Below are 14,045 nucleotides of genomic sequence, written 5' to 3' on the forward strand. Positions count from 1 at the left end.
TTTTCTCTATATACATTATGCAAACACTTGTGAGGTGCCACCAGGCTCAGTCTTCTCCTTGCTTTGGCACAAAAAATCCAAATTTCCTTTATACATTAATAAAACCTGAGCTTGGAAAAGGAACTTGGAGTCGTAGTGGACAAGCCAATGGAAATAACTGCAGCTACTATTAAAAAAATAAGCAAATTCTATGCTTTGAGTCATTTGCAAAGGAATTGAAAATAGAAACAATGTCCTTATAAAAAGCTGTGTGGTGTAAATTTCTTGTCATGATATGAAAGCAATCTGTATGATTTAAAATGGAGCTGGACAGGTTCATGGACGATCATAGATAGCAGACCTCCAATATAATAGTTGATCTGAGATGTAACCCACTAGGTAACAATTCGTATATTTTCATAAGAGATGCTCTCTGCTTCCATGGCAATAGGGGTAACAGTTACCTACCTTTTAATGATTTCCCAAATCACACTCTGCCAGGTGGCATTTCAGCCTTCTCCAGTATTTGGCCTAATATTGATATTATAATGGTGGCTTAGAAGAATATTAGAAAAGTAGAATATTAGTTTTGCTGAGCTGTGGGGTATCTGAAAGGGGGTCAAAAAAGTCAAGATGGTGGTTGCAACTGTATTAGGAAGCCCCACCCCTTTTTTACATGCACAGCTTTAATCTTAATATACAAGTTTTAGAGTGTCCAAACTTTGAAAAAGGCAAGGGGCTGCACTGTTCCAGATTGCAAAATCTGAGTGCTGATATTGTAGGATGTAGGGCTGTTTTGAAACTGAAAAGATTGGGGTATCTTTATATGACTGTCCCCCTTAATTCTATGAACATTTTTCTAGCCCAGTATCAAGTAACCAGATGCAGTATTGTCATTTTCTACCTGAAGGAATATAATTTAATTCTTCTATTTCCAAGTTTTCCCTGGAATGAATAAAAGCTGACGATTTCAAAGCCCCCCAATTTTGTTCAGTGTTCCGTGTCATGATTCCTCAGAATTCTATGCACTGAAAATGGTTTAATTCTGACCCTACAAAGGAACTGTTTATAGCATGAAGGCGCACAAAAACAAAACATGAAAAGGCTGCCAGTTCTGGATGAAAATTTCCCATCCATTGCACGTGAGCGGTGAGTGCTGCTGAGAGTCCCCATCTAATGGGGCGTTCGATGAGAGGAGGCACAGAAGCGGGCGTTTTCCGTGGGTCTTCTATCCTCTGGAACAGCTTGCTCCTGGAGACAAGAGTGACCCCTTTCTGTATGCTGTTCTGACAGTGTGTTAAAACCTGGCTATTGCAGAAGGCTTTTGGGGACCATGTGGTTTAGAGAGAGGTACTGCCATAAGTAATGTCAACAGAGGACATGAATGTAGTATGTTGCTATTATTATTGTTATCGCATTGTTTTTTACTGATGATTTTTATCATACAGTATTATCGGACTCTGAACTGCTTAACAGCAGACTGCAACTGAGCTGCTGTGAAGTTTCTAAATGAAGAGAATAGAATAGAATAATAGAATAGTATAACATAACATTAATTTCACATTAAATATTTGAATGATTGGCAGGAACAGAGACTCTTGTTCATTAACCAAGGTTTGCCAGTTTATATCCCATTATTTTTATTACAGCAGCAGTTCTTGCTATGGATTATTACTCATGAACTGTAAGTCTTTCATTTTCCTTTCTGCTTCTTTATTATTGCTTCCCTGCTTTGTAATTCGTCTTCATACATACCAATTCCCACATTTCATTAGAAAACCTCACGTGGCTAGTCTTCTTGTTTTATTGTAAACATATTGTACCCTTTTGAGGTTCTCTCTGGCAGGTCAAATTGTACAATTAAAGGAGTTGTACAACTGGATAGTTCGGCTAAAGCAGTTAATTTCTGAACTTTGCTCCAGAAGCTAATGCTAAATGATTAAAGCTACAACAGAGTTATATCCCTAGTGATGTGAGGTGTCCCATATTTACAGCACACAAGATGTGATGCTGGCCGACCCAAGTGTTAGAACTGGCTGTCACCTGCTTCCTATACCGTGTGCTAGGAGAAATGTCAAAGGGTGGGAAGACAAGAGGCATGCTTCAGTTCTCTCCGCCTGGATATGTTCAAGCCAATTTTTCCCAGCTCTTTTTCTTTGAACCCTTCTCTCATTAGGAGGGAAGCAGCTGGGAAAAGTAGTTTCAGGGAGAAAAGCACAGACTTGCCATTAAGATTTGCAGTTTAATTCTGTCTCTGAACATTACAGTATTGTACAGTTTCTGTGTTGTAACATGTTTAGACATGGGTTGTGTTGCTTTAATGTCTTCTTTGTTGTAACATTCAGTTCTAAGAAATGAGATCTCTTTTAGAAGTCATATTAAGAAAAAACGTTTCCTCTTAAGTGTATGGCAAACTAAGGAGCCACCATTCCTACAAAGGGAAAAAGAAAATGCTGGTGTGTACTCCAGAGTTTACATCCATTATTTTATGGTTTAGGAGATAACTTTCTAGTTACTGTTCTCCAAGCAGGGAGCTCACCTTTCCACTAAAACTACACATTATTTCTGATTCTGGAAAAGAGTTCTGATATTTGGAAGTACATTCAATATAAGTACAGCTAAAACTGTACTTATTGTACAGTTGCACAAGACTGTACTTATTGTACATTGCACAAGATGAAACAGCAGAAAAAAACATTAAACATTAAACCAATGTAACATTAAACCAATCTCAGAAAATGAAAAGTCCTGTGAAATAAAATGGTATTTTATGCATTTAGTGGCACTTGGTGTGCTCCAGAAATAGGAAAGTGTTCTACAAACAGAAAACTACTACTGAGAAAGAATTATCTAGAATAACCATGTAGAAGAAGCACTGAGAGGATGGGCTTTGAAAATGTCCTTACTATATGAGAAAGTTCAAGTTGGAATAAATATTCCTTCATATATCCAGAAAGACTTTATCCAGCTACGTGTCTTGCTTGTTTCAGAAAAAATTTTGGATGAGGAAGAGGTGAAACTATTCCAAGATTACAATCAGAAGGATCCAACAGGTCCACAGCTGGCAGACAGAGATGAGACTGGGCCACACAGTGTTTCCCAAGAATGGATGGCTGACTATGATTAGTGAAAAAGATGGTTTGCAGAACGATTGCCCCACTGTCTGGTAAGATTAGCAACAATTGCTTCTCAGCTTTTTGGCTAAAATCAAGAGTAAGAAAGCAAACCCTGAGCCTCTAAGAAGAAGACCCCTAAGTTGGCATCTAAGTATGGTTTCTGTGATGCTAACAACTGCAGTTTCTTGTTCAATTTTATGTATTCTCAACTGATGCTACCTCTTGTATGCTCCTTGTGATATCAGACCATGTGTACTGCAATTTTTGTGCTTATCCCTGTGATGTCATTGTTTTTCTTGTTTCCTTGGCTTCTGACCTGGCTTTTGGTTGACTAATGTTTTAATTTTCCATGGCTTCTCCATGGAGTTGTTGCTGATTTCAGCCATGAAACAAGACACTGTGCAGTTTTGAAGGGTAGCTCTAGCACTCTGAATTGTGCTTGGACATGAACCAAAAGCCAGTGAAGCTCTTTAAGATCCATCAAGATATATTTCTTCTCTTGGTACCATTTAGCAGTGTGATGGCTATATTTCGGATTGACTGTAGACTGAACACATACATAGCATATTACCTCAGTGTATCCTGAAAGCTACAAGAACAGGTTATCTTTATTCCTATGTTGTCAGAAGAAGTATTAGTAATAGATCAAGAAGAGAAAAAGTCTTGTTTGAACCATTAATGAGATTTGACTTGAAGGGTTTGTTCAGTGAGTAAAGCTCATAGAAACCCCAATCTACTTTCATATTCCTTGCTTGGATGTTCCATCTTATGACTTTTTATTTTACTTTATTAAGTTACAAGAACTTTCAGAAAAGGGTCTCCAGCCCTGTAGAAAAACCCTTTAAATATCTGGTGTCTGAAGATCTTCGATAACTAGGTTTTCTCTCCTTGTGAATTTCCATGAGTTATTGCCTTTCTCCTGCTGAATTCTTGCTGGTGAAGAAGAGAATCACATTAAGGAAGACAAAAGATTATTGTGGTTACAGAATAAAAAAAAATATGAGCATACAATATAACTAGTAACCATCATGGGCCAGTATAAGACGTTGACTAAGACAGAGCAATCAATGATGCTCATTCTGAGGTCAAAGCATCTAATATCCAAGACTAATCACATTATTTTGGCATCTCTGATAGAAATGCCATAAACACCTCTCCCATTCTGGAGAAGATGGTAATATTAGAAGTTTGCCAAGACCATCACTTAACTTACCTAATGGTAGGCTGGCCTTTACATATAAAACTCTAGATTGTATTTGCATTTACTTCCCCTCCCCCTCATTTATGAACATTAATACTTCATGTGCCTTTGAGACTGGCTGAGAGAAAGAATCAGATGAAGCAGCAAGTACAAGGAAGGTCCCCAAGGAAAAAAGCAATGAGGCAGGGTAACTACCTTTGTGTTTACTGACTCAACTACAGTTAATCTTTTTAGTCTGAAAAAAAAAATGGACTGCTTTAATAAATATTAATGATGCATTCGCATGAGGTCCAAAGCACTTCTTCCAAATTTTATGAAACAGAAGACCTGTTCACATATGCCTAAGTGCACAATACAGGGTAGGACGTTATCCTGTCAGCCATAATCCTGCATCCCTATGATGGTATGTGGGAATGACCTTGGGAGACAGGAAGAAGAATGTCTCCCAAGGTCATTTCCACATACCAACACAATCCCTGCACAAGTGGTACCAAGTCCTGACGCATGAAAGTATCTTTTTTCAGTTGCTCTGTTGAATATGACAATGAGGAAGGTACCCTAGTATTTTGTCAGTCTGGGGAAGGTATGGTCTTGTCCTACGCATATATATTCAATACATGTGGAAACATATGTAAATAAGGCCCATCCTTTTACATTATCCACTGTGAAAAATCACCCTCTGTCAAGAATTAATTTTTTCTCCTCAGGAGCTGATAGTCTTGCACTAGCTAAAGGTGAATGACCCATTGTGCTGCATAAATAAAACTTAAATTGTTTTTGTGGCAAAGGCAGTGAAAATGTGACTTCTGTTAAATTGTTGCTGACCAGGTTTTGCATATATTCTCACCATCTCTTGCATATCTTGTTAGTATTTGTATGTAAGCATATGTGTGTGTGTGTTTTATCATCAGCCCAAATCCATCCACTGCAGGAAGAAGGATTGAAGGTTATGGATTGTAATGTACCATGCTGGTCCACTGCCGGTTGGTAGATGTTTCTGATTTCTCTGTCTAGGGCTGAGAGACAGTGACTGGCCCAAAGTCATCTAGCCAGCTTCCATGCCTAAAGGAACCTGTGTCTCCCTGCTCAAACACACACACACACACACACACACACACACACACACACACAGATGGCATGTATATTCAAATTCTATTAGATAGTTTTAGACAGCACTCTTCCAGGTACTTGGTGCACCTTCTCAGAACCCGGAAAATGGAAACTAATAAACATACTGATAACTTTCAGAGGAAAACATTGCAATTGTTAAGTGGAAACCCAATAGCTATGTTACAGACAAATATCCTCACCAATATATAAGCTATTCATGCCTAGGCCTTTTCAGAGCAATTTTACAAGATAGTTACCGATACGTCAGTAACAAGTAGAAGCAAATAAATCCCATTAAGCACCAATTTACAATAATTTGAATAAGGGATATAGTGTTCCATAGAAGTGTTGCACCTAAACATATTTGGGCTCTTGTAATAACCTAAGCAGGGATAGCTTAATGAGAATGCACAAGTTACCTTTGGTTAGATATGCATTTTCCCCCTGATGCAGGCTTTGCCTCCTGTTTCCATAATAATTAGTAGAGCTGTAGTTCAATCACCGTGTTTTCTGGGCTGCTTGTTTCCATCAGAAGAACAGACTTAATTAAGTACATGTGAATATTAAGGAATTTATGTGGCATGGTAGATTCTAAAAAGGTACATTAGGTATGAAGGAGAATCTTCCCATTTAACAAACCATTTCTATTAATTTCTTCAGAATGGTGGCTCATCATTATAGAAGAAATTATTAGATATCCACTTAGATTGAACTGCTGTATATATCCATCATGCTACTTGTAGATGTGAATGCTCTGCAAATTTTCCCTCTAGGAAAAGTGAACTGACCTCTCTTGGCTATAATTTATTTTGTCTTCTCTACAAAAGAAACTATTTCTTTACTGTATTTCATGGAGTTGTCTATTTAGATGCATTTTAAAAGCACTGGGAAAAAAGACACCAAAAATGTTTGTTGCTATGGGAACCAATGCACTGTCACTGCAGCATTGGATTCTGTACTACTAACCTTTGGAAGGTATTCTAGTCACATGTATTTTAACCTTGTTTGTTTTCCAGCTTTTTCTATTTACTGGGGTTTCGGTAAAGACTTGCAGAACATGTCAACTTTTACCTGCTTGTGTTACAAACTTGAATACATTTTGAGTAAATGCATGTTTATGAATACAAAAGGAACTATCTGTTTCAGCTCAATTACTTTCCCTTCTCAGTCTTTTCTGAACATGCTAAATGGCAGGAAAATTGCCATGCTAAACATGACTTTTAAGTAAACGTACTGCATAAACAAAGCATGCTTGAGTCTCTCTTGCTATTTGTTTGCACAGTTGTGAACATGTTAATGTAGCCCAGAAAAAAAGAAAAATGCACATGAAATTCCAAATTTGAACTCCTTTTAACTTTACAGTACATTACAGCAATGTAAGTCCTTCATATTATCATAGCGATATAATCCAATCTGTAATCAGCACCCTTAAACTCAATGCATACAAATGTATCAAGTTTTAGTTAAAGATGTTTGCATATTATTCCCATCTTATAATGCATTGCATTATGATTTTCATAACTTAAATGTATACAGCTCCACAACAGTGTAGGAGTGCATTTCAAAGAAATATTTCGACTGTTTATAATTCATATAGAAGACAAACTGCTATTCGGCCGTTTAACTGACAGAGGACGCCACAGATTCACAAATAAAACTCCGCCGAAGACGCGTCCTTCTCGGGCAGTCTCGTGCTAAACCCAGGCAGCGCTCTCTCTGTTAAGGTCAGAGTCTTCTGCCTCTCTGTTGGAAGGAGCAAAGGAACCAGACGGTTGTAGATAACTGAAGCCTTTATTGGACTGTGAAGTAAGGTGAAAAGAGTGCATGCGAATTGTTCTGTCGGACAGGCGCTTCAAGTCCTGGAGCATGCCAACATGCCAATGCACCCTACCAGACCTTAGAAAGACTCAGCGTCCTGTTCGTTGCCACCTTTTCCATTGTCTTTGGAGCAACCCATGGTTTTACGATGTAAGCTCTCTGGTCGTTCAAGTGCCTCACAGACGCTCCGAGACGGAGCGTGCCTTAAATCCCCCCGTAGCGATGGAATGTAAAGGCAGAGAGCGCAGGCGGCTTGTCAGCGGGGAGCCTGATCATCCCAGCACAGCACGTTGCGCCTTCCAGCACGAAGACTTCGTCGACCTTTTGGGGTCCGCTTCCCCCCCCCCCCCCGGCTGTGAGCTGTCGCTCCTCCAAAGAAAGCAGACAAGGGCGTGTGTTGGTCTGTCCCTCGCGCGCGCTCTCTTTCCCTTCCATTCCAGGTTCAAGGATGGTGCCGGAATTCGACAAGAACGCTCGCGCGCGCGCACGATCAGGAGGCTCTCAAAATGCGGGGAGGGAGGGGGAAAAAATACAGATTACCTCTGGAGGATTGAAAGAGGCTTGAGAAAGGAAGAGAAATCCACCAGGAGGAATCCTGAATTCTATTTTATTTTCCCCCCTTAAGATCACTTTCCGTGAGGGAATTGGAAGCTCCGGCTCAAGCTACGTTTACGCACCTTCCAAACCACGTCTCTTCTTGGCCAGGCAAAGCCTATATATAAAACCTGGGCTCAGGACGCCCCCTAAGGGCGGGCGCGAGCCTCTCCTGAAGCGCAGGAGCTTGCGTGGAATGGGGGAGGGAGAATAATTTTAAAAAAAGGAGGAAAGGGAGAAAAAAAACCCTCTAAACCCGGGGGGGGGGAAGAAGGAGGGAGGGAGGGTTGTGTGCGCGCGCGTGCATGTGTGGCTTTTGAACTGCCCACACAGACTGTCACAGAGAGGAGCGGGCGGGAGAGAGAAACGCAGAGGCAGTAGCGGCGGCGCCGGCGTTGCTCCAATCAGCCAGCTCCAGCCACTCCACTCCCAGCAACCGAGCGAGGGAGATCTCCGGCGACTCGGTGGGCACAGGGCTAGCCGGGCCTCTCTCTTTGTGACCGCATCCGCACGAGCTCCCACACAAAGGGGGACAGAGGAGTGGAGGAAGAAGGTAAGACTTGCCGCCGCTTCGTCGCCATCTGAGGGCTGAGAGGTTGATTTACGCGCTAGCCAATTGATTGGATTCTTTCCCCCACTGGGTCGGTTTCACACGCTTCTCTCAAACGATTTCGTACAGGTATATATGTGTGTGTGTGTGTGTGTTTGCGCGCGTGAGCATTGAAGATTAAGAATCTGCATTAAAAAAAGAGCCACAGTACGGGAGAAGAAATGGATCGTTCTTGGGAGTTGCCTTATGTAGTCCACATGCCTGGACGACGGCTTTTACTACGAAAGAGAATAATCGCGATGGTTTTGTGATACAAGGAGGGAGATGTGTAGAAATGAAATCTCTGCTATACATGAAACATCTGCGGGATGACTGCGTGATGGAGAACATGTACGGGAGGATCAGGGTGGAAGGTTTTTGAGTAGGCTTTCTAAAAAGCCATTCACTCTCCTTCGATGGGAAAGACTTGATACGAAGAACACGGGGGGGGGGGGGGCGTTCATCCCTGCTAAGACCTCGCAGAAGATTTGCGGGGAGGGGGAGAAGGGAGGGAAAAGACAGGGAGCGCTTATAGCGAGAACGTAGCGAACGATACTCATAGCTTGGGTTCGCAAAGGGTTTTCCCAGTATTACCTGTGGAACACTTTGTAGAAAACTCCAAACATTTTGGGAGTGCACGGTGGTCAAACATTAGAAAGTAATCGTTTAGATCTAATTTTACTGAAGAAATAACGGGCGGGGTGGGGGTGGGGGTGGGGAGGAGGAGGGAAGGAAAGATACTTCCCTTGTAAATGGACGTCTGCCAATTTTAACCATTCTGGCATGTGTTGGTTTGGTTTTTTCTTGCTTTGAGGACCCTAAAGAAAAGAGCTTATGGTTTTGTTAGTACTCACGGATATGACTTGGAAAAAAGAAGACACTGCCACAATTTTAATCCCCCACCCTGGTTAATGCAAGACAAGAGCTTTTGAAAATGTGGAGATCCATCTTTATTAAGATCAGAATTATTGCACAGATGCTCCGTGCTCCATGAATATTCATAGGAAAGACCCTCCACCCCCAAGCAAATCTTTGTATCTTGCAAATCCTAGATTCTGCAGTTTTGCTTCATTCTCCACCCCTGCAGTCTGCCCATTTAGGATGTGCATTTAAATTGTAACCCTGGAAATGTTACACCCAGCCACCGCTATTTAGTTAAAGGATGATTTTCAAGGAGTGATCAGTGGTGTGCACACTTGCACAGACTGTCTGCCACATCATGTAGATAGGTGAGAAAACCCTCCAGTTTGGCTTCTCTTTTGCAGTACTGCAGGGGAAATGAATGAAAGTCTTCTGTAATTACCTATTCCTTTGTCTTCGTGTGGCGCATGCGTAGGAGAGCAGGGTGTGGAAGAGAGATGAGGCAAGTCCTTCCATCCTTAGACAGGCTCATATCAGAATTATTGGAACAAAGACTGGCATCTTGAGGGAGTAATCACTCAGGATCTTTAGGACAGTATTTTAGGAAATCCATTTGTCAACAGACCCCTCTTATATAATAATTGCATTGGCAAATACTGTATTGGCTTTAAACCCAGTGTTTAAGTCTCAGCATGAAATGTGCAATCCCACATGGATGAAATTATGTTTAATATTCCAGAAGAAAATCCTTGTTCATGGTAGAATAGATAAGGTTGTCATTAGTGTAATATTATGACTCAACAGTTTTACTTTTGTGGCAGGAAAACAGATATCTTCTCTGCCATTTAAATTAATGAAAAATCAAGGTAAATAAATGAAAATGGTGGGTGTAGGCTCTGGTAATTTTTCATTCTCGTATCTTGCAAAATGGCTTTCAAGCAACTGCTAAGAACTGGGGCAACCATTTCATTGCGTTTCTCTACTCATCAACTAGTATCTGCTAGGCTGGCCATCTTGTCTGCAAACATTAGAAGGATAGTTGAAATGCACTAATTAGGCTGATCCTTTGGAAGACGACAATTAGGGAACGGCAGTGTACATAATACAATTACATTCCACATTTTATGATACTTAGAAAAAGCTGTTGCCATAGCAGACACTCAAGCTGCCACTGCTAACCAGATTTCTCCACCTTAGAGAGATGCGTTCTTCTTTTCTGTAATGGTTTCCTGTGAGGAAAGAAATGGATAAAGGTATTCAGACTCCCATCTTTAGGCTGTCTTCTCTTGATATTTGGTTCATTGCTTCTCTTCTCCCCCCCCCCAATCATTTACTGACATAACAATGACCATTTCCCTACCCCTCTGTGTTAACATGTAGTAAAAGCTGACTACTTGTTAGGAACATAAAGATAACTGAGTTTATTTTAGTGAAGCTTAGTAATCTGCATGGACACAGTTTAGTTCCATGTGAAAATGTTAGTATTATAGCAGGTTCTGGAAATGAACAAATTCTTTTTTCAATTGATAAACTCCAACCAGAAAAGTACATGCAAGTAACATTTGTTTAGATTCAACAGTTTAAGAGAAATGAAAAATTCTACATTCATCAAGTAGATCTTCAGGATTATATTTTTACCTTATTTTTTTTACTATGGTAGAATATTTCTTATTATGTGAGTGATTGATGCAAATGGAAAAGCTCATCTCAGAAGATTTTGGTTGCCTGGCATATTTATGGTAGAGGAAATAATAGCAGTGAAGAACTTAAATTTTCAAACTTCTTTCAGGCAGGGACCCACTGAGAGATTTGCCATGTCAAAAACTGTCACATTCAAAATGAATAACTTGGTAGGCCCAAGTGTGTGTGTGTGTATGTGTATGTGTGTCTTTATCTTTAGAAACAATAGTAGCTCAGCCAATTAAATGCTACCTTGAAGAATGCTGATTGGGTATCTTTTGTCTACAGGCCTCAGAATTAGTCACTCAGTTTATTGCCTTGACCACAAATATTACAACATAGTAACAGAACGTATATGAATGCCACCCAGCTTTAGCCTGAGGGAGAAGGATATTTTACCAAGGATGGGCAAGGTTTCCAACAAATTTAAAAAGCCACAGTTGGAAATATTAAATTGTGAAATAAAATAAGATGAAATAAAATTGGGAGCATTTGTTGTTAATTTTTTATAAACTGTAATGACTACAGCAATTTTCTCATTCCATTGTTGAGCATTCATTTAATTAAAAAAAAGCTACAAAGCAAACAGATATATACTTTTGCCATAATAATTAGCCCAGTACTTGCTTAACTGTTGGACAGGAGTTGGCCAACTATATAGATAGACCTTCCAAGAAGCAATCATGTGTCTGAGGCGTGGAGGAGGGGCTATTAAAAGTAGCAACTTTGGTTTAGATATGAGAAAAGAAAATAGAAACTAGAATTTTGAAAGGAGAATAAGACTTTTTATTAAGTAGGGCTTTCTATTAAAGGCTCTGTTTGTACTGAATATTTCCGAATTACAGAATAAATACTCATTTACACAAAGTTTTATTTCATGTGCTATATACCCCAGGGCTATTCTCTACCCTGAAATAAAACTAATGGCAAACAACTCCAGAGAATTTTCTGTATCTCTTTGTTGCCCTCTAATGGTTATCCAGATTTTTGCACCCTACACTGACTCCTTTCTCCCTCCTTTGCTTTGGTGTCTGGTAAGTTGTTAAGCCATCTGATTGAGTAACTCAGGAAATTTGTTATTAAACTAACTGTTGAGGAAGTATATCACATGCAACATTGCTGCCCTGCCACCAACTGAGAACAAGTCCCCTAACCGAATGCTGTTAAGATCTTGCTCAAGTGATCTAACATTGCTCAAGTTCTGTTTTAGATATTTTTGTCTGCTTTCCATACCCTTACAAATATATGTTGTAAGTAGATGGTAAGGGAAAAATGAGTGTCAAGGTGCCCTGAAAAACTTCAAATAAAATATATTTTCTAATGTGTCTTTTATTTTCCTATTATTGTTGCTGACTCTTGTTAGCAGCTGAGTGTTAACTAAGCCTTCTGTGTAGGTGTAGTTATACTTAGAAAACCATATCTCATAAAAAGCAGAAGTTGTTTCTTTTAAGTCGTTGCTGAAATCTGCAACATAAAATGGAACCCCCCTCATATATCCCAGTCCCCTCATACATCTTTTTTCCAATGAAGTGCATTTGTTGGAGTTAGTAGGTCTTGCTTCCATGTGACATATTTATAAAGGGGTATAAATGACCTGATGAAGCTGCTTTGCCATTAATGATCAGCTAGTGACCTAAGTTCTAAACGTGTTTGCTTGTTAGTAACTTCTGCTGATTTCATTGAAAGACAATTCCTGGTAAGTATGATATCATATGTTTTTTACTTGGAAGTATGTCCCATTGAGTTTAAAGGAGCAAACTCCCAGTACAGCATCTACTTGAGAGGACTTACTGGGCAGTGAGTCCTTTTTGAAAAAATGGGATTTTCTTTCAAGTATGTTTGACTGGGATTCAGTTGCTTGTCTGTTATGCTCCAGTAAATCTTTAATTTTACCTACTTTGATTTGTAAAATTTAATCATTAAAATTTCACTTTCACTTTTTGTTTGAAAATGCCATATTAGCAGTTTACATGTTTTCAAGAAGATTTGTGCAAATGATGTACCTTGAAAGTTGAGAAAATAAATCCTGTTGAGTGGGTCTTATTTTAGGTAAAGAAGCAGAATTTCCGTAGTTCCTGTTTCAATCCTTGTTCTTTTTCTGTTCTATACATCATGTTCCTTATTCTTTGCCCCTCTTATTCTTAAAAAACAGTTTGAAATTCTCAAATTTATTACACATCACAAACAGAATATAGTATAGCTCAAGCAAATGTCTGTCAGCTGAAAGATGTATAATTTATGGGATTGGATTGAATTTGGGGTTTCTTCTGGAGATCGCTACTGTGATTATGGCCTAGTAGTATTCTTGATTGCTAGCTAGGGAGTCTTGACTAACTGTGATATCCTTAAGGTATGTTACAAGTATGCAGCTATTGTTTTGCTTGGTCTTTGCCTAATTAGTGAATTACATGTCTGGAAGTGATGTAGCTAAAAAGCAAACCATTTTCCAAATGACATGCCCTTCCTCCAGCCCCAATTAGCTTTTGTCTCCATCTTTAGCAAACACACACATACAAACCAAAAACAGTTTCTTAGGATGCAGAATATTATCTTTCTGAGATTGAATACCTACTGAAAATGCAAATATTATGTTACTTAATTTACAAACAGACCCTGCAGATCAATATTACAAACTCTGTAATCAAGTGTAATGGAATTGCTTGGAATTCCATTCTGCAAATATTATAAGGAGATGTAATCCTAATTCAGTTTGCCATTGTATCTAATTTGTGGCCCCTTTTACTTTTCCCCCCAACCATCACTGTCACAAGTCTTTTGGAATATGTATTAGGCATACCAGCTCTTCAGAAAAAGTTACTTAATATTTGAAAAAAAGTTCCATGTATACTATAATCTGAACTGGGGTTCCCCCTTAATTTCTTCTGCTCAACTTTTCAAGTACAGGTAGTCCTTGCTTTACAACCACAATAGGGACTGGAAAATTGGTTGTTAAGTGGGGTGGTCATTAAGTAAGTCACCACATGACTGGACCTGATTTTACAACCATTTTTATGATGGTTGTTAAGTGAATCATGTGGTCATTAAGGGAATCCAGATTCTTCAATGGACTTTTCTGCCAGAAACTGGCGAAAAGGTA

General features: G+C 39.5%; 1 protein-coding gene across 2 annotated transcripts in view; it reads left to right on the top strand.

The window, feature by feature from the left end:
• The first annotated feature begins 8,145 nt into the window (after positions 1-8,145).
• The window catches only part of BASP1 (brain abundant membrane attached signal protein 1), a 65,460-nt gene continuing 59,560 nt past the window's right edge, over positions 8,146-14,045 (top strand). The window contains exon 1 of one of the 2 annotated variants that reach the window (XM_088130835.1): positions 8,146-8,371. The gene's annotated coding sequence lies outside the window, so the exon portion shown is untranslated. Of the gene's footprint in view, positions 8,498-14,045 lie in introns of both variants that reach the window. The other variant, XM_088130836.1, reaches the window with a different exon arrangement.

Source organism: Python bivittatus, unplaced genomic scaffold (assembly GCF_059951505.1).
Source record: "Python bivittatus isolate LINGU-HERP-01145 unplaced genomic scaffold, Pbiv_v1 ctg000840_np1212, whole genome shotgun sequence".
Classification (NCBI taxonomy): Eukaryota; Metazoa; Chordata; class Lepidosauria; order Squamata; family Pythonidae; genus Python; species Python bivittatus.